Source organism: Dryas octopetala, chromosome 4, assembly GCF_963921425.1.
Source record: "Dryas octopetala chromosome 4, drDryOcto1.1, whole genome shotgun sequence".
Lineage (NCBI taxonomy): Eukaryota > Viridiplantae > Streptophyta > Magnoliopsida > Rosales > Rosaceae > Dryas > Dryas octopetala.
Genome location: NC_141369.1, coordinates 4,640,830 through 4,662,691, shown reverse-complemented (window position 1 = coordinate 4,662,691; position 21,862 = coordinate 4,640,830). Strand labels below are relative to the sequence as shown.

General features: G+C 41.9%; 1 pseudogene; it reads left to right on the top strand.

Moving 5' to 3' along the window:
* The first annotated feature begins 7,074 nt into the window (after nucleotides 1–7,074).
* On the top strand, nucleotides 7,075–12,850 carry LOC147286269 (uncharacterized; annotated as a pseudogene).
* The last annotated feature ends 9,012 nt before the right edge of the window (nucleotides 12,851–21,862 follow it).

The window sequence follows — 21,862 nt, the reverse complement described above, 5'->3', positions numbered from 1 at the left end:
ATTTTGCCCCTCATTTCCATTTGAATTCAAATTCATTTCTTCCCTCCATTCATTTCCATGGATGTCCACCACCTTCTAGAAGCTTCTGGAACCTTGACTTTGTAGAGTTGACTTTGACTAACATTTCCTGGTGCAACTAGGATTCCTTGAAAATGAGAGATTCCTTATCCATTTCGACTTCTTGTAATGACCATATTGCCCCTAGGGTCTCCTAGTGTCATTAGGACTCCTTTCCCTAGTTGGGTTAGGTTTCCTAGTTCAACCAGGATTTCCTGTTCGAATCAGGATTTCACATTTCTGGCTCTGCAATGATGGTTCTGAACTTGATGTTTCCTAGTGTGACTAGGAATCCTCATTCGACTAGGATTTCTGCACTTTTCCTGGTTTGACCAGGATTTCACTCGTTTTCCTGGTTTGACCAGGAAATGTCCCAAAATGGCTCCATTTGCTTCTTTTTCTCATTTCTGCTTCATTTGACCTGAAAACACAAAAACAAGACAAGAAACACAAAATATCGAGTTCTAACACTCTAGGTTAAGGAATTAGTATCATAAAGTGATGCAAAATGCACACTCATCATGCATGTTGAGTGCTCATTTTACACTACTTTGTGATACTAACTCCCTAACTCAGAGTGTAAGAACTCGATATTTTGTGTGTTGTTAGTTTGTTTTTGTTCTTATAGGATAAAATGAGCAAAGAAGAGAAAATGAGCCGAAATAGCCATATTTAGACGTTTCCTAGTCAAACTAGGAAAAGTAGAGAAATCTTGGTCACACCAGGAAATGCTGAATCTCAGTCAAACTAGGATTCCTAGTCTCACAAGGAAAGATCAAGCTTGAATAAGAAGGAATCATGACGATCCAAAGCCAGAAATGACAAATCCTAGTTGGAGCAGGAAATTCTGTTTCAACTAGGAAACCTAATCCAAGTAGCAAATGGAGTCCTAATGAAGATAGGAGTCATGAGGGGCAAAATGGTAATTGTGAAATTCCAAGTGAGATAGAAATCCTAAGTCAACAAGGATTCCTAGGAGGACAAGGAGAAGTGGTCAAAAGTCAAAGTCAACAAGTCAAAGGTTCTAGAAGCTTATGGAAGACATTGGGCCAAAGCACAAATGGATAAGATGTATAATAGCCAAGGGATTGGACTTGGGCCAGGCGTGAAACCCTAAGGAGGGTGCGGCATGGGCTTAAGTGAACCCTAGGGGCTGGCGTATGGGCTTAAGTGAAGGGCCATGTAATTGATGCATGGGCTGAAGGCTAAGGCCTAGGTGTTTGCGCAAGGGGCTGTTTGTTTATGCATATGGGCTTAAGTGAATGAGGCCTTGGTCCATTAGGTCAAGTTACATCAATCCCACATTGATAAGGAATAGGAAGTGAATGGCTGTTGGGTCCTTAAATGTTTGCATTTTAGGACCTCTATCTTCATGTATTTAGTACTTAGTCCCTATATTTTATGTTATTTATTTGTGTTTTTCTCTTTTGTAGGTGGAAAACCCATAGGAATTAAATGGATGCAAATCAGCCCATTTTGAGCTTAAATGAATATTTGCTGTTTAAAGGGAAGCCCAAGATCAAGAGAGGGTCCAAGAGCATGAAGAAATGGAAGCCCAGCCCAAACCACATAGGAAGTGGCGTGTGTGCTAAGAGAGAAGGGCTGGCCGCACCTTGCAAGGCTCTCCTTTCCTAATTGGGCTCTAAAAAATCAGATTTGATATTACCCTAGTTATTTCATTTTAATTCCTGATTTATTGGAGGCTCATTAAGGGGAGGAGATCAGCTACATGGAAGCCCATAAGGGCCAGCTACACCTTGCGCAAGAGAGGGAAGCCCTAGGGCCTTGCGCATACAACTTAAGCCCAAAACCCTAGCTGCCGCACATCCTTCTTTCCCAAAACCCTAGCAGCCACATTTTCCTAGCCTTGAAACCCTAGCTGCCGCACACCCTTATATATTCATCTCTTTCTCTCATTTTGGAGGTTCACACACTTGGAAAAAAATCAGAAAATAGAGGGAGAGGGGCTGCTGGAGGCGTGAGCTCTCCTTGGGGTGTTTTCTCTTCTTCTTTTCTTTTCTTGTAATTGTTAGATGAAAAACATGATTTCGTGGCTGTTCTTGTTTTCTAGCATGAACTAATCACGTTTTCTAGGGCCTAGGATTCAGCCCTAGGCCGAATATTCAATGGTTTAGTTATGTAATTGCTGCTTATTTATTTAATTCCATGGATTGATGATTTTGATTTCATTGTTATCATTGTTCTCTAGTTGTTTCTAATCCTTGATTGATCACCTAGGATTATCGCATCTAGAATTTAATCAATTTAGGGTGAGGACATGTTGTATGTTTTCCTAGAGCAAATTAAATACCCTTTTCTGAGCTCTAGGTTAACTCGCAAGTGCACGAATCGCGGAGTAGCAAAGCTTACAAATACGAGGTCGATCCCACAGGGAATTGTACTAGTGTTATGATCACTAACTTAATTAAATTCGATTAAATCAACTCTAACTCACACACGCAAATGGGGGGTTTTATTGGTTTTTGAAACTAGAAAAACTAACAGATAAATGACAAAACTTTAAAATAACAACTGAATGAATTTGGATAAAACAATAATAAAGAAACACTAGGGGTCAGAATCCACCACTAGCATACCATTCACTCTACTATGGATATTAACAATCAATATATAAACATGTCAACAAAGTTCGTCTACTAAAAGGTTTGGCTAGTCACTTTTAGCAATTACTCCCCTTACTGTGCATAAACTAAGAGCTTCTTGGGCCTTCCTTAGCCAGTTAACTTGTATGTTCCCTAGTTCTAAGCTAAGGCAGCTGTTACCCTTGCGCATAATCTTTGGGCTGCTAGGGTTTGGGCCCATGCATGTGCATGCATGGCCCATCTTGGTTCGGCATCCCTAGGGCCCATGGGCCCTCCACTTTTGACTTCCCATTTTGCCCCTTATTTCCATTTGAATTCAAATTCATTTCTTCCCTCCATTCATTTCCATGGATGTCCACCACCTTCTGGAAGCTTCTGGAACCTTGACTTTGACCATCATTTCCTGGTGCAACTAGGATTCCTTGAAAATGAAAGATTCCTTATCCATTCCGACTTCTCGTAATGACCATATTGCCCCTGGGGTCTCCTAGTGTCATTAGGACTCCTTTCCCTAGTTGGGTTAGGTTTCCTAATTCAACCAGGATTTCCTGTTCGAATCAGGATTTCACATTTCTGGCTCTGCAATGATGGTTCTGAACTTGATGTTTCCTAGTGTGACTAGGAATCCTCATTCGACTAGGATTTCTGCACTTTTCCTGGTTTGACCAGGATTTCACTCGTTTTCCTGGTTTGACCAGGAAATGCCCTAAAATGGCTCCATTTGCTTCTTTTTCTCATTTCTGCTTCATTTGACCTGAAAACACAAAAACAAGACAAGAAACACAAAATATCGAGTTCTAACACTCTAGGTTAAGGAATTAGTATCATAAAGTGATGCAAAATGCACACTCATCACCTCTTAAGCCCAAGAGGACAAGCCCTTGCCGCAAGCCCATAGCTAGAAACCCTAGCTGATGCCGCAAGCTACAAGGAGAAGAAACCCTAGCAGCCGCATGTCACTTCTTCCTTGCCTCTCAAGGATTGCACCTCTATATATATCCCCTTAATTCAGTACCCTAGGGACCTCACTTCTCACTTTTTACACTAGCCGAAACCTCCTTGTCTCTAGTTTTATTTTTCTGTTTTAGGATTTTAATTTCAGTTTTGAGTTTTGTTCTTGTGAGGGCTAGCCGAAGGTTGAGAGAGAGATAGGAGTGGCGTGGCTGCAAGGAAGAGCATCCCTAAGCCGCAAGCCCTAGCTCACCATAGCCGTGAGCCAATTGCTTGTGCAAGGTGCCTTCTCTTCCTTGTCTTGCCGCAGCCCCTCTGTAACGACCCGAACCCAAGTCTTATTTCTTTAATAAAAATTTATCTTTTGGGCGGGCATTATTAAAATTTTTGGAAGGGAATTCTAGCATTTAGAGGGGTGTTTTAATTCAAATTTGTAACCTTTAAGTTCGAGACGGATTATTTAGAACTCGAGTTTCCAAACGCATAGACAAAAAACGGTGTTCAATTTGAGAATTTTAGTAGGAAAGGTGGAGAATTTTCTAGAAAGGGGCAATTGGGTAATTTCAAAGCCCAAATACCACCATTTAAATCAGCCATCTCTTTCTCTCTCTCTCTCTCTCTCTCTCTCTCTCTCTCTCTCTCTCTCTCTCTCTCTCTCTCTATCTTTCTCCATTTCCTCTTTCTCTCCCGCAGCCCCCCCTGCCCGAAACCACCAGGTGCCGCAACCACCACCACCGACCGCAGCCACCACAACTGACCACCGGCAAGCCTCCCTCGTCGCTGAACACCTTCATAGGCCGATCGACTCCTTCCAGCCACCCTTCTTGCACGCGAAAACACACCAGCTCGCAACACTCCCTGCGCGTGACCAACTCTACCAGGCCAGCCCATCTCTGGCCACTTTGTCATCGACCCAAGCCACCGGCGTGGCCCCCTCTCACCGGCGCCGACTCCCACCAAAGTCCTCTAGCAAATCCAGCCCCTCCGCGCGCACAATAACAACTCAGAAACAAACCCAGCTGCCACCCTCTGTCTCGCGGGATTCCGGCCAAACTTCAGCGCTATCCACTTCGAAAATAGGTGGGTTTTCTTCCCTTCATGATGGGTTTCACTCTCTTGTGCTTTGGATGTGTAATTTTGAGAAATTTCTGAAGATTGAATATGGGGGTTTGGGACCATTTCAGAAATTTCTTGGGCTTTCAGATTAGAGAACTGTTCTTGTGGTTTTGTGGGACAAATTTGCAATATTAGGAAGTTCAATTAATGTTTAGGATGCAGAAATTGAGTGGATGTTTTATTTTGAGTAATTGTAGAGAATTAAAATTGGAGTTTTAGGGCCATTTCGGGTTTTAAGTTGGATCTTCGATTGGGAGCGAAATATTGTCGTTATTTTGGGACAATTTGATTTCTAGAAATTTCAATTTATGCCTAGGACTGAGAAATTGATTGGGCCTTGTTGGAATCATTCTTATTTGGCTATTTTGGCTTTGAAAATGGCCACCTTGGGCGGCACTAGTGGTAGTCTTGCTCACCGCTGTCATAACGTGAAATTAGGATTTGCTCCAAGAGAGATTTCTAAGTAGGTTGTTGTTTTGGCTAGGTCCGGAGTTGTTGGAGAAGCCGAGAAGTATTGGACATAAATTTGTGACCTTGCCGATACAAAATTCATCTTAGGAAGAATTTTCCGATCAAGGTAAGACCTTCCGCTGATTTTCTTTAGTTTATGATGTGTTTTGGTGTTGTGGTTGAGGGTGGATTGAGCCAAGGAGATTCGAAGAAGGAAGTAGTGCTTACGGGGTTATTGTGCATTAAGTAAATAAATCCTCGGGTTAATTGATAAATGGGCGTGACAATTAGGTTCAATATTTCTTGTACACACTTTAATTATTATCGAGTCAAGACTAATTGAAATTATGGTTTATTCTTTAGGTGAGACGACTGGGGTTCGTGACGATCCGGCGGAGGATCGGAGTTAGATTTTCTCACTGTGAGTGGACTTTGAAATTTTAATAATTTATGTTTCTTGTGGTTTCAATTTCTTTGGCTTAACTTGAATTCATTTTGAGTTTTAAATTTTAAATGTCTATCAAATAAGCATTTATATTAACTAAATACACTTATCTTGGATTTCATAAATTTCACAATCAAGAAATATTTTAGCGTGCTTTCATATATAAATTTATATTAAAAGTACGTACTATGATTTGGAATGGCGTATTTAATTTCAACTTGGTTATGGAAAGATCATTTTTATTTCGTATTCTTCGTCTCAATGTTTATTTATATTTGTTATGGGATATTACAATTTAAGGAAATGTATTTTGATGAGTTTGGTTTTGGTTAAGAAGAGTTTTGGAAGAAAAATGAAAGGATTTGAGATTTGGATTATGTGTTTATGAGTTATTGATTTTCAAGCACCCACTTCAGTACCCTTCCAGGTTATCAGATTAGATAGGTCTTTGGGACCCATTGCGGCACACACATAGGCTTTGGGCCGTGTGTCGTGATGCTTGACCCTTTGGGGGTTGGCTCTGCGTGCACGTACAACGGACTTTTAGGCTTTGCATGCGTATGACAGATTCTCGGCTCTGCGCATGTATGACAGATTCTCCGGGTAATTGGCTTGGTGTGTTGTATATGTATTATACGGTTTTATGGTGATAATTTATTTTAAAAATTATAAAACTATTCAGAACTTTAAATATTTGAATTCTATCTGATAAATAGTTTATTTTCTATTTGGTTATGAAAACAAATTTTGAGCGAGTTTCTGAAAGCGTTTTAAAACTGGGGGATTTCAGAGAGTGACGTGAGGTCTTAGTGCTAAATGTGGTTTTGAAGGATTTTCTGAAACAAGAAGTTTGCTTTTATTTTCGTTTTCATTAAACTGTCCACTCACTGAGTTTGTCTCACGGTTTGTTTTGTTTTGTCTTAAATTGTCCCCCCAGGTAGTAGCTTTGGTGGAGGTCGAGCCAATCACGTTGAGGCATTCGCGTCCATCTTCCTAGTCAGACCCTGTAGGCGACATTTTATTCTTGTAAAAATTTCCTTGTAATAGAATAGGAGCTCTGATAACCATTCTATAATTCTAAGTTGGATTTCTGTGAAATTTTTGGGTCTGAGACCCTATTTTGGTTGTGGTAGAGGTGGTTGCTGTTTAGAAGTGTTTTTTAACAGGTTTGAAATTTCTGGGTTAGTCCATTTTCAGGGGAGGTTCTGCCGAATTTTCGGTAGGATTTTCCTTGAATTTGGATCCCGCAGGATCCTTCCGGGTTTCAGGGTGGAAATCCGGGGGCGGTCCTGTCAACTTGGTATCAGAGCATTAGGTTTTAGATTCCTCAATTCTGCACTGAATGTGCATCCGCATTATTGATAAGAGTTTTTTTTTCTTATAGGTATTTTGCCTCCTTGACGACGTGGCCGACCACCGGGGACCCACCATAGGGTAGCAGAAGGTGTCGATGAGACGACACATGGTTTCGAGCAGTCTATTGATAGGCTAGCCGAGGCAGTGACTACTGCTGTTCGTACTAGGGCGTTTCCTGAGGGAGAGTACAGCATTGAGCGTGCCCGTAAGCTCGAGGCCTCAAATTTTTCGGGTACTTCGGATCCCAGTGTGGCTAACGAGTGGATGATACAACTCGAGAGGATCTTCGAGGTTATGGGATGCCCTGATGACCGAAAGTTAGTCTTGGCTACCTTCCTGCTAGTGGGTGACGCTTATCACTGGTGGGACTCCGAGCGCTTGGGACTCACGGCAGCTGACATCACTTGGGATAGATTTAGGAGAGTCTTCTATGAGAAGTATTATCCCCGAGTTTATTGTGATGAGAAGAGGGCTGAGTTCTTGAGACTTAGACAGGGGTCTATGTCAGTAGCAGAGTATGAGAGAAAGTTTACTGAACTTTCTAGGTTTTGCCCAGCACTGGTGGCAGACGAGGCAGACCGATGCTCGAGATTTGAGGAGGGTCTGAGAGACTCTATTCGCACAGTGGTTACTGCAGCTAACCACTCCACCTTTAGTTCATTGCGGGATGCTGCCATGAGGGTGGAGAGATCTTTAGCGGAGCGGAATAGGAGTGAGGCGAGACGTCGCCCTCACCAGAGTACTTTTGTGGGTGGCCCTAGTCAGGGACCATCCAAGAGAGGTAGTTTTAGCTCTGGTTTTTCTGGGAGTGGAGGATTCAGAGGTGACAGACAGAGTTCTGGGGGCAGTGGAGGATCTGGGTACAGTCAGAGCTCGAGTCATCCTTCAGGGGGTAGTTTAGCACAAAACAAGGAATTTTTGGGCAGACATCAGAATCAGACTAGTGGGAGTTCACATACCCCATGCCGTAGTTGTGGTAGATTTCATAGTGGGCCTTGTCAGAGGGGTAGTGCTGGTTGTTATCAGTGCGGACAGATGGGCCATATTCGAAGGGATTGTCCGAGGTCGCGACAGGACGATGGGAGAGCTTCAGGGCCCGCCATTCATCAGGGACAGACTTTTGGGGCACAGAGTCAGAGTCAGGGGGCCGTTCAGACTGGGGGTGCCACTTCTAGTAGTGGTGCTCAGTCTAGTCATGCTGGCAGAGGCGGAGGACAGCAGAGGAGTCAGCCAGGCCGCCCCAGATCCCAGGGCAGAGTTTTCGCCATGACACAGCAGGACGCTTTGGCTTCACCGGACGTCATTATGGGTACGATTTCTATTTTTGGACGAAATGTACATATATTGATGGACCCTGGTGCCACACACTCTTTTGTTGCACGTAGACTTGCTTTATCTGCCGATAGGATGCCGACCCCGTTGGAATCTGAGTTAGTTATAGCTACACCAACCGGGGTTTCACTCTTAGCTTGTGAAGTTTTTAGGGGTTGCCCCATCTTAATTGACGATCATGAACTGAAGACAGATTTGATTCCCTTGGATATTTTTGACGTCGACCTTATTTTGGGTATGGATTGGCTTGCTACTCACCACGCCTCTGTGTTGAGTGCTCATTTTACACTATTTTATGATACTAACTCCCTAACTCAGAGTGCAAGAACTCGATATTTTGTGTGTTGTTAGTTTGTTTTTGTTTTTATAGGATAAAATGAGCAAAGAAGAGAAAAGGAGCCGAAAGAGCCATTTTTAGACGTTTCCTAGTCAAACTAGGAAAAGTGGAGAAATCCTGGTCAAACCAGGAAATGCCGAATCCCAGTCAAACTAGGATTCCTAGTCTCACAAGGAAAGATCAAGCTTGAATAAGAAGGAACCATGATGATCAGAAGCCAGAAATGAGAAATCCTAGTTGGAGCAGGAAATCCTATTTCAACTAGGAAACCTAATCCAAGTAGGAAATGGAGTCCTAATGAAGATAGGAATCATGAGGGGCAAAATGGTAATTGTGAAATTCCAAGTGAGATAGAAATCCTAAGTCAACAAGGATTCCTAGGTGGACAAGGAAATGTTGGTCAAAGTCAACTCTACAAAATCAAGGTTCCAGAAGCTTCTAGAAGGTGGTGGACATTCATAGAAATAAATGGAGGGAAGAAATGAATTCAAATTCAAATGGAGATGAGGGGCAAAATGGGAAGTCAAAGTTAATGGTCAAGGGTCAACTATGACAAAGTCAACGAGTCAAATGGGCCATGGGCCTAAGCAATGCCGAAATTTGAAGGGGCCATGCATGCATGCATGCGCCAGCCCAAGAGGAAGTCCATACGCCAGCCCAAGTCTATCAGCCATGCGCAAAACCCTAGGGGGCTGGTGTGAGTCACTTAAGCCCAAGTCATGCAGCCCACATGCCAAAGCCCAAGAAATCCTAGCTGAAAAAGAAGTCAAAACCCTGAAAAATAGAGCACCAATTTCGACAGCAATTCTGTAATTCTCCAGAACGAATCAGGTAGCATGCCATATATGGTTGGAAAGATACGGATGTTAGCTTCGCAGGGAATTTTACGGATTTCGATTCCGAGTTTTCTAGCTCAAGATATGGCCATTTTAGTGGAGGTAGCGCAGCAGTTCCGCGAGCTGAAAGAGGAGTTACGCCCAAAAAGAGCCCAAATCAGCCCAAGGCCCAAGCTTGGCCGAAAATTATAAGCCTTGGTGTGCAAGGAATGCACTTATCCCACATTGAAGAGAAAGAGAAATCTCAGCCCCACTTCCCTCTATAAATATATCTCTAAAAATCAGAAAAGGGGTCTGTTCTGAAGTTCTGTTCTCTTTGCTCTTCTTTAATTTTCAGAAACCCTAGCTAGCCTCCTTCTCTTTCTTTTATTTTTCTGAAGCAAACCCTAGCAGCCACCATCTCTTTCTTTATTCTTCTCTAGCCGCAGCCCACACTCTCTCCCTTCTTTTTATTTTCTTTTTCTTCTCTTGTCTGGCCGAACACTAGCAGCCACTTTATCTTGTTTTTCCTTTATTTTTGCGCTGAGTTGAAGACGGAGAAGGAAGCCGAGCCACAGCCACCAACATTCAGCCACGCATCACCACCTTGCTGCCACCTTGCCGAGCACCTCAGCCTCCTTGCCGTGGAGCCCAAGGCCGAGCAGCAGCCCATCACGCCGTCACCTTGCAGCCGCACCTCCACTCCACCATTCGTGGCTTGATTTCTTCTACCCTTTTCTTTTATTTTAATTGTTTAATTATGCTTTATTTATTTATGGTTTTAATTATGTGTAACTGAATATTGGGCTAGGGCTAGGATGAAGCCCTAGCGATGCTGTTTACTCTCACTATGGATTATTGATATTTTAATTATTTACATGTTGACAAATCTTGGATCTCTGTTTAAATTGAATCTATTTGTTTCGCATCTTTGACTGATCACCTTAGGTTGCATGCATCTAGATATTTGTTGTGAAACTAAATAAGCTCGAAAGGATGATAGTTTCAATAGGCAACAAGTGGGTATCCGAAGATAATATTCATGAGAAAAGAGATCATAGATGACATACAGTACATTAATTTGGAGCCATGCGCTATGTGTTTGTCACTCTCACAGATCGTAACGACTCTTGCATGGGTAACAGCTGCCTTAGCTTAGAACTAGGGAACATGCAAGTTAACTGGCTAAGGAAGGCCCAAGAAGCTCTTAGTTTATGCACAGTAAGGGGAGTAATTGCTAAAAGTAACTAGCCAAACCTTTTAGTAGACGAACTTTGTTAACATGTTTATCTATTGATTGTTAATATCCATAGTAGAGTGAATGGTATGCTAGTGGTGGAGTCTGACCCCTAGTGTTTCTTTATTATTGTTTTATCTGAATCTTTCAGTTATCATTTTAAAGTTTGATTATTTCTCTGTTTGTTTAGTTTAGCCTTAAAACCAATCAAAACCCCCATTTGCGTGTGTGAGTTAGAGTTGATTTAATCGAATTTAATTAAGTTAGTGATCATAACACTAGTACAATTCCCTGTGGGATCGACCTCGTATTTGTAAGCTTTGCTACTCTGCGATTCGTGCACTTGCGAGTTAACCTAGAGCTCAGAAAAGGTTATTTAATTTGCTCTAGGAAAACATACAACACTCTGTTGATTGTTTTCGGAAGATAGTGACATTCAGACCCCCAGGGCGACCGGAGATTGTTTTTCATGGAGAGCGTCGAATCCTTCCATCTTGTATGATTTCGGCTCTAACTGCTAGACGTCTGTTACGAAAGGGTTGTACGGGGTACTTAGCCCACATCATTGATAGTCGAGCTAGTGAGGTGAGACTGGAGGACATACCGGTGGTACAAGACTTTCCGAACGTATTTCCAGACGACCTTCCAGGTTTACCTCCGGAGAGAGAAATCGACTTTGCTATTGATTTGATTCCTGGCACGACACCTATTTCTTTGGCACCATACAGAATGGCTCCAGCCGAGTTGAAAGAGTTGAAAACTCAATTACAGGAATTAATCGAGAAGGGGTTTATTCGACCTAGTGTTTCTCCTTGGGGCGCACCTGTGTTGTTTGTAAAGAAGAAGGATGGAACTATGAGGTTGTGCATCGATTACAGACAACTTAATAAAGTCACGGTGCGGAATCGATACCCCTTACCTCGTATTGATGACTTGTTTGATCAGCTGCAGGGCGCTAGAGTATTCTCTAAGATTGATTTGAGATCGGGCTATCATCAATTACGAATTAGAGAGACAGACGTACCCAAGACTGCCTTTCGAACTCGATATGGACATTATGAGTTCTTAGTCATGCCATTTGGGCTTACTAATGCTCCAGCAGCCTTCATGGACCTCATGAATCGGGTTTTCCGTTCTTACCTAGATTGATTCGTCATTGTTTTTATTGATGACATATTGGTGTATTCTCGTAGCGACAGAGATCATGAGGAGCACTTGAGTATGGTTTTGCAGACTTTGAGAGAGCATCAGTTGTATGCCAAGTTCAGCAAGTGCCAATTTTGGTTGGATAGAGTAGGATTCCTGGGACATGTGATTTCAGCTGAGGGTGTTTTTGTCGACCCACAGAAAATTGAGGCAGTCATGAATTGGGAGCGACCGACTAGTGTAACTGAGGTGAGGAGTTTCCTTGGCTTGGCGGGTTATTACCGTCGTTTTGTAGAAGGGTTTTCCAAGATAGCAGCCCCCCTTACACGGTTGACCAGGAAAGGAGTGAAGTATGTGTGGACTGATGAGTGTGAGCAGAGTTTCCAAGAGCTTAAGAACCGACTGACGTCTGCTCCTGTTTTGACACTTCCTGATGGCAGCAGTGGATTTGTGATTTACAGTGATGCTTCACGCCAAGGCCTGGGTTGTGTGTTGATGCAGCATGGTAAGGTTGTTGCTTACGCATCTAGACAACTCAAAAAGCATGAGTTGAACTATCCGACCCACGACCTAGAACTTGCTGCAGTCGTGTTTGCTCTTAAGATTTGGAGGCATTATTTATATGGAGTGACTTGTCAGATCTTCACTGATCATAAGAGCCTCAAGTACTTGTTCACTCAGAAATAATTGAACTTGAGACAGAGAAGGTGGCTAGAGTTGATCAAGGATTACGATTGCACTATAGAGTATCACCCTGGAAAAGCTAATGTGGTGGCGGATGCTCTTAGCAGAAAGACTTCAGGCTCTTTGGCACATCTTAAGGCGATACGCTTGCCTTTATTAGTTGAGTTGAGGACTACAGGAGCTACCCTGGGAGTAGATCATTTTGGAGCCTTGCTAGCTAGTTTTCGAGTAAGACCAGTATTGCTTGATAAGGTACGAGAGGCACAACTTCAGGATTCCGTGTTGATGAATGTTGAGTGTCCAATTTGCATCATTTTATGATATTAATTCTCTAACCTAGAGTGCAAGAACTCGATATTTTAGGTCTTGTTAGTTTGTTTTAGTGTTTTGTAGGTTAAATGAAGCAATGATGGAGAAAGAAGCTAAATGAAGCTATTTTGAGCTAAAAATGGAAAAAATGAGAAAAAGAATCTTGAGGGAATCTTCTAGAAGGATCTGGAATCTAGAAGGAATCTTTGAAGAATCTTAGACAGAATCTTTTGGGGAATCTTTTTTGTCAAGGTTGACTTTTGGTCAAAGTCAAAGGTCAAAGTCAATGGTCAACCGTGCCATATCATCACATGACATGGACCACACATGCAGCCCATGCACTAAGGGCCATGCGCATAACCCTAGCCCAAAGGACCAAGGCCATGCGCCTATTGCTAGCCCAAATGGACGAAGCCCAAGTGGTGCCATTCAAAGGTCCAAGAGCCCAAGCCTATGCCGCACCCACTCAGCTGATCCAAGGCCCAACGAATGAATCCTTCATGCTCAAGGAAAATCTCACAAGATTCAGTCAAAGATCACAAGGAATCCTAGTAGAAGAAGAAGTCAAAACCCTGGGAAATTGAACTTCAATTTTGACAGTGATTTTGTAATTCTCCAGAGAGAACCAGGTAGCATGCCATATATGGTTGGAAAGATACGGATGTTAGCTTCGTAGAGAATTTTACGGATTTTGATTCCGAGTTTTCGAGCTCAAGATATGGGCATTTTAGTGGAGGTAGCGCAGCAGTTCCGCGAGCTGAAAATAAGTTACGCCCAAAAAGAGCCCAAATCAGCCCAAGGCCCACTTTTGGCCGAAAATTAGAAGCCTTATGGAACAAGGAAAGCTTCACCTCCTCACTCCTATATAAGGACCCCATTCTCTCATAATTCAGAACACAATTTAATTTTAGTTTTGCAATACTTTTCAGATTTCTAGAGAGAGAGTAGTCGACATTAAGAGAGAGAAGAAGAGACCCACTTTGCCGCAAGCCCTAGCTAACCCTAGCCGTGAGGAATAGCTTGTGTGGTCTCTCTCTTTCTCCTTCTTGTGCCGCAGCCCTCTCTATGCTTTTTCTTAATTTTCTGTTATTTCAATTGTTTAATTAGTTTTGTTATTTGTTCAACAATGGATTGGGAATTTATATATGTTATGTTTCTTTTGTTTCTCAACTTATTTATGAGTTAGTTTGATTGTTCTTGCATGTTAAGATTATGATGATATCCATATTATTTGATTCAATGTTGATTTATGGTTAATGAAATAAAGCCATGTGATTTTATGTGAAGTTTGCATGTGATTAATTCCTATTGTCTTGTTAAATTGATTCTAGTTGTTTTCATTCTTTGGCTGGCCACCTTAGGTATGTTTGCATCTAGTAAATGTTATGAAATTGAAAGGTGATAATCAAGCTAATCAATTCAGTAGGTAACAAGAAGATAACCTAAGAACTTATCTTTGATAAATAGGTTTCATAGATGTCATCTAGATCGATAATCAAGATTCTATCATGCTCTATGTGTTTGCTGTTTTCATAAGTTCTTAATGACTCTTGCATGGTTAACAGCTTAGGTAGACGATAATCAAGCTTCCTAGGAACATGTGAGTTGACTAGGTTAAGTAGCGATAATCAAGCTCTTAATTTATGAATAAGGAAAACATAGTTAGAGAGTGTCCGATAATCAAGGCCTTTCGGCTAGCAAACTTAATTATGTGTGTTTACATTGAATTGCATGTCACCATAATAGTTGTTATCTTTTAATATGTGATGGATTCAGATATCTTAGCATTGCAAGACAATCGGGTGTGTGCGTGTGTTTCACAACTTACAACCCCCCATATTGTGTGTGTGTGTTAGTGGATAGATCAAATTGATTTGATGTGTATTTAACCATTCCTCGTGGGATCGACCTCGTATTTACATGCTTTGCTATTGATGCGATTCGTGCACTTGCGAGTATACTTAGAATTGAGTTATTTAATTTGTTCTAAGAAAACAATTAACAATGAAGCTAAAGGATGAAGTGGGAAGTGGGTTGAGAGCTGATTATACGGTCAGAGATGACGGAGTTTTGGTCATGGGTACGAGGTTATGTGTGCCTGCAGATGAGGCGCTCAAGAGAGAGATCCTGGAGGAAGCTCACAGTTCAGCTTATGCCATGCATCCGGGCAGCACCAAAATGTACCGTACCCTTAGAGAACATTATTGGTGGCCAAGAATGAAAAGAGAAATAGCAGAATTTGTTGCAAGATGTCTGATTTGTGAACAAGTGAAAGCGGAACGCCAGAAGCCTCCAGGACTCATGCAGCCACTTCCGATTCCCGAGTGGAAGTGGGAGCACATCACCATGGACTTTGTATACAAACTCCCACGTACTCAGAGTGGGCACGATGGTATTTGGGTGATTGTTGATCGACTCACCAAGTCTGCGCATTTTCTACCTGTTCGTGAGACTCACTCTTTGGACAAACTGGCAAAATTATTTGTAGATGAGATTGTGAGATTACATGGTGCCTCCGTGACTATTGTGTCGGATAGAGACTCACGATTTACTTCTCGGTTTTGGGAGAGCTTACAGCGGGCTTTGGGTACAAAGTTACATTTTAGCACCGCCTTCCACCCACAGACCGATGGACAATCAGAAAGAACTATACAGACTTTGGAGGACATGTTGAGGTCTTGTGTATTACAGTTTAAGGGCAATTGGGATTCTCACCTACCATTGATGGAGTTTGCCTACAACAACAGTTATCACTCGAGTATTGGTATGGCTCCTTATGAGGCCTTGTATGGGCAACAGTGTAGGACACCTATCTGTTGGGACGAAGTCGGTGAGAGGAAACTTATTGGGCCGGAATTTGTACAAATGACATCAGAGAAAGTACAAGTTATTAGGAGCAAGTTGAAGGCGGCTCAAGATCGACAAAAGAGCTATGCTGATACACGCAGGAAGGATCTTGAGTTTGAGGTGGGTGATCAAGTTTTCCTAAAGTTATCACCCTGGAAGGGTGTAGTGCGTTTTGGGAAGCGCGGGAAGTTAAGTCCTCGTTTCATTGGACCATATGAGATTTCGGAGCGAATTGGTCCAGTTGCCTATAGACTTGCCTTACCTATAGAGCTCTCTCGGATCCACAATGTGTTCCACGTGTCTATGTTGTGTAAGTATAGACCGGATCCTTCTCATATTTTGGAGAACCAGCCTGTTGAGTTGAGAGAGGATTTGTCTTATGAGGAGCAACCCGTTGAAATTTTGGACCGTAGAGAACAGGTACTTCGTACTAAGACCATTCCTCTGGTTAAAGTTCTATGGAGAAATCACACAGTAGAAGAGGCGACGTGGGAACCGGAGGAACAAATGAGAGCTCAATATCCACAACTGTTTAATGTTTTCTTAGAACAAAATAAACAATTATCTCATTCTAAGTTTACTCGCAAGTGCACGAATCGCATCAATAGCAAAGCGTACAAGCACGAGGTCGATCCCACAGGGAATGGTTAATAAACAACAAATCAATGCAATTAATCACTAGAATAACTAAATGGGGGGTTTTGAAAAGATGGAACACACGCACACATCACCACACACACCTTATTCTATCTTGCAATGTTAAGTTTTCAGTTTCAAATCAGATAAGCATGCAATAACCATCCAAGGCTAATGACAGTTAATTTGAACACAACATATTAAAGTTTGACAGCTAAAAAGGTTTGGCTAGTTACTTTCTCGCCATTGTTCTCCTAATGCATAAACTAAGAGCTTCTTGGGCCTTCCTTAGCTAGTTAACCTACATGTTCCCTAGTTCAAGCTAAGGCAGCTGTTACCCATGCAGGAGTCATTAAGTTTTATGAGAACGTCAAACATGCACAACATATAAGCTTTGACTATTTCCTTATAGAGGTCGCCCAACCCCACTATCAAGAATAATCCCTTATTCCCTTGTTACTTGGGATTTAGTGTCTTTGACTATTTCACAGCTAAACCTAACGGATAAACTAGATGCAATTACCCTAAGGTGGCCAGTCAAAGGATGCAAACAACTAGTGACGGGGGTTCTAATAGATAGTGGAAATCTAATATGCGCAAACATCAAACTAACAGACCAAGAGACGGATAAACGATTTGTTAGAACATGCAAATCCATTAATCGACCTACGACTAACATGCAAGATAGAATAACTAACCTACATAATTAAATTAAATAAATAAAAAAAAAACAGAAACTAACAAATAAACAAAGTCCCAATTCATGCTTGCTAAAGGAAATCAGAAACGCAAACTTAAGGAAATTAAAAGCATAAACGAATTGAACTCAGCAACATGAATTAAAAGAAATAAAGAGATAACTAAATAAAATCAGAAACTTAATTAAAAATATTCAGAAGCATAATCCAACAATTAAAATAGAAACTAGAAGGAAAAAGAAAGCAAAAAATCAGAGGTGCAAACACATGGGGGCTGCGGCAAGGAGAGAGGAAGAAGGAGGCACCTAGCAAGCAGGAGGAACTCACGGCAAGGTGAGCTATGGCTTGCGGCAGCAGGCTGGTCCTTCTCTCTCTCACTTGTCACGCCACCCTCTCTCTCTAAGTCTCTCTCTGAATTCGGCTCCCCTTACAAGAAATAAAAGCTGAAACTAAAAACCTAAAACAGAAAAATAAAACTAGGAGAAGAGAGGAATTTCGGCTGGAGTGTGTAGGTGCAAAAAAAAAGTGTTCTAGGGTTCAGAATGAAGGGGGTTTATATAGAGGAGCATTCCTTGAGAAGCAAGGAGGAGAAAACTTGCGGCTGCTAGGGTTTCCCTCTCCTAGTTGCTTGCGGCTTCAGCTAGGGCTAGCTGCATCAGGGCCTTGCGGCATGGGCTGCTCTCTTTGGGCTTAAGTGGCTCACGCCTAGCCTAGCTAGGGTCCCTCCTTTGCGCATGGGCTGGTAGTCTTGGGCTTTGGGCTTGCATGTTGGGCTTCAGTTGCTTGCACAAGATGGGCTAGGGTTTCACTCCATGGGCTTCCATCTTGGGCTTGTCACCTTGGCCTTGCGCATGGCCCCTTGGCTGCTAGGGTTTGCATGGCATGCATGCGCATGCATGGGCTGCCATCTTCCTCCTTGCGTATGGCCTTGTGGCTGCTAGGGTTTGGGCCCATGCATGTGCATGCATGGCCCATCTTGGTTCGGCATCCCTAGGGCCCATGGGCCCTCCACTTTTGACTTCCCATTTTGCCCCTCATTTCCATTTGAATTCAAATTCATTTCTTCCTTCCATTCATTTCCATGGATGTCCACCACCTTCTGGAAGCTTCTGGAACCTTGAAAAACATTTCCTGGTGCAACTAGGATTCCTTGAAAATGAGAGATTCCTTATCCATTTCGACTTCTCGTAATGGCCATATTGCCCCTGGGGTCTCCTAGTGTCACTAGGACTCCTTTCCTTAGTTGGGTTAGGTTTCCTAGTTCAACCAGGATTTCTTGTTCGAATCAGGATTTCACATTTCTGGCTCCGCAATGATGGTTCTGGACTTGATGTTTCCTAGTGTGACTAGGAATCCTTATTTGACTAGGATTTCTGCACTTTTCCTGGTTTGACCAGGATTTCACTCGTTTTCCTGGTTTGACCAGGAAATGTCCCAAAATGGCTCCATTTGCTTCTTTTTCTCATTTCTGCTTCATTTGACCTGAAAATACAAAAACAAGACAAGAAACACAAAATAGTGAGTTCTAACACTCTAGGTTAAGGAATTAGTATCATAAAGTGATGCAAAATGCACACTCATCAACAACTCTTCACTTGACAGGTACAAATTTCGAGGATGAAATTTTCTTAACGGGGGGAGGTTGTAACGACCCGAACCCAAGTCTTATTTCTTTAATAAAAATTTATCTTTTGGGCGGGCATTATTAAAATTTTTGGAAGGGAATTCTAGCATTTAGAGGGGTGTTTTAATTCAAATTTGTAACCTTTAAGTTCGAGACGGATTATTTAGAACTCGAGTTTCCAAACGCATAGACAAAAAACGGTGTTCAATTTGAGAATTTTAGTAGGAAAGGTGGAGAATTTTCTAGAAAGGGGCAATTGGGTAATTTCAAAGCCCAAATACCACCATTTAAATCAGCCATCTCTTTCTCTCTCTCTCTCTCTCTCTCTCTCTCTCTCTCTCTCTCTCTCTATCTTTCTCCATTTCCTCTTTCTCTCCCGCAGCCCCCCCTGCCCGAAACCACCAGGTGCCGCAACCACCACCACCGACCGCAGCCACCACAACTGACCACCGGCAAGCCTCCCTCGTCGCTGAACACCTTCATAGGCCGATCGACTCCTTCCAGCCACCCTTCTTGCACGCGAAAACACACCAGCTCGCAACACTCCCTGCGCGTGACCAACTCTACCAGGCCAGCCCATCTCTGGCCACTTTGTCATCGACCCAAGCCACCGGCGTGGCCCCCTCTCACCGGCGCCGACTCCCACCAAAGTCCTCTAGCAAATCCAGCCCCTCCGCGCGCACAATAACAACTCAGAAACAAACCCAGCTGCCACCCTCTGTCTCGCGGGATTCCGGCCAAACTTCAGCGCTATCCACTTCGAAAATAGGTGGGTTTTCTTCCCTTCATGATGGGTTTCACTCTCTTGTGGCTTGGATGTGTAATTTTGAGAAATTTCTGAAGATTGAATATGGGGGTTTGGGACCATTTCGGAAATTTCTTGGGCTTTCAGATTAGAGAACTGTTCTTGTGGTTTTGTGGGACAAATTTGCAATATTAGGAAGTTCAATTAATGTTTAGGATGCAGAAATTGAGTGGATGTTTTATTTTGAGTAATTGTAGAGAATTAAAATTGGAGTTTTAGGGCCATTTCGGGTTTTAAGTTGGATCTTCGATTGGGAGCGAAATATTGTCGTTATTTTGGGACAATTTGATTTCTAGAAATTTCAATTTATGCCTAGGACTGAGAAATTGATTGGGCCTTGTTGGAATCATTCTTATTTGGCTATTTTGGCTTTGAAAATGGCCACCTTGGGCGGCACTAGTGGTAGTCTTGCTCACCGCTGTCATAACGTGAAATTAGGATTTGCTCCAAGAGAGATTTCTAAGTAGGTTGTTGTTTTGGCTAGGTCCGGAGTTGTTGGAGAAGCCGAGAAGTATTGGACATAAATTTGTGACCTTGCCGATACAAAATTCATCTTAGGAAGAATTTTCCGATCAAGGTAAGACCTTCCGCTGATTTTCTTTAGTTTATGATGTGTTTTGGTGTTGTGGTTGAGGGTGGATTGAGCCAAGGAGATTCGAAGAAGGAAGTAGTGCTTACGGGGTTATTGTGCATTAAGTAAATAAATCCTCGGGTTAATTGATAAATGGGCGTGACAATTAGGTTCAATATTTCTTGTACACACTTTAATTATTATCGAGTCAAGACTAATTGAAATTATGGTTTATTCTTTAGGTGAGACGACTGGGGTTCGTGACGATCCGGCGGAGGATCGGAGTTAGATTTTCTCACTGTGAGTGGACTTTGAAATTTTAATAATTTATGTTTATTGTGGTTTCAATTTCTTTGGCTTAACTTGAATTCATTTTGAGTTTTAAATTTTAAATGTCTATCAAATAAGCATTTATATTAACTAAATACACTTATCTTGGATTTCATAAATTTCACAATCAAGAAATATTTTAGCTTGCTTTCATATATAAATTTATATTAAAAGTACGTACTATGATTTGGAATGGCGTATTTAATTTCACCTTGGTTATGGAAAGATCATTTTTATTTCGTATTCTTCGTCTCAATGTTTATTTATATTTGTTATGGGATATTACAATTTAAGGAAATGTATTTTGATGAGTTTGGTTTTTGTTAAGAAGAGTTTTGGAAGAAAAATGAAAGGATTTGAGATTTGGATTATGTGTTTATGAGTTATTGATTTTCAAGCACCCACTTCAGTACCCTTCCAGGTTATCAGATTAGATAGGTCTTTGGGACCCATTGCGGCACACACATAGGCTTTGGGCCGTGTGTCGTGATGCTTGACCCTTTGGGGGTTGGCTCTGCGTGCACGTACGACGGACTTTTACGCTCTACATGCGTATGACAGATTCTCGGCTCTGCGCATGTATGACAGATTCTCCGGGTAACTGGCTTGGTGTGTTGTATATGTATTATACGGTTTTATGGTGATAATTTATTTTAAAAATTATAAAACTATTCAGAACTTTAAATATTTGAATTCTATCTGATAAATAGTTTATTTTCTATTTGGTTATGAAAACAAATTTTGAGCGAGTTTCTGAAAGCGTTTTAAAACTGGGGGATTTCAGAAAGTGACGTGAGGTCTTAGTGCTAAATGTGGTTTTGAAGGATTTTCTGAAACAAGAAGTTTGCTTTTATTTTCGTTTTCATTAAACTATCCACTCACTGAGTTTGTCTCACGGTTTGTTTTGTTTTGTCTTAAATTGTCCCCCCAGGTAGTAGCTTTGGTGGAGGTCGAGCCAATCACGTCGAGGCATTCGCGTCCATCTTCCTAGTCGGACCCTGTAGGCGACATTTTATTCTTGTAAAAATTTCCTTGTAATAGAATAGGAGCTCTGATAACCATTCTACAATTCTAAGTTGGATTTCTGTGAAATTTTTGGGTCTGAGACCCTATTTTGGTTGTGGCAGAGGTGGTTGCTGTTTAGAAGTGTTTTTTTACAGGTTTGAAATTTCTGGGTTAGTCCATTTTTAAGGGAGGTTCTGCCGAATTTTCGGTAGGATTTTCCTTGAATTTGGATCCCGCAGGATCCTTCCGGGTTTCAGGGTGGAAATCTGGGGGCGGTCTTGTCACCCTCCCACCTGTTTTCCTTGATTTTTCTCCTAGTTTTCTATTTTATTGTTGGATTATGTTACTGAATTTATTTAATTTATGATTCTGATTTTCTTTAGTGCATGGTTCTGATTTCAATTAGTTTATGCAATTTAATTTAGTTGTTTAGTTTATGCCTTTAATTTTGTGTACTTTGCATTTCTGATTTTCTTTAGCAAGCATGAATTGGGACTTTGTTTATTGT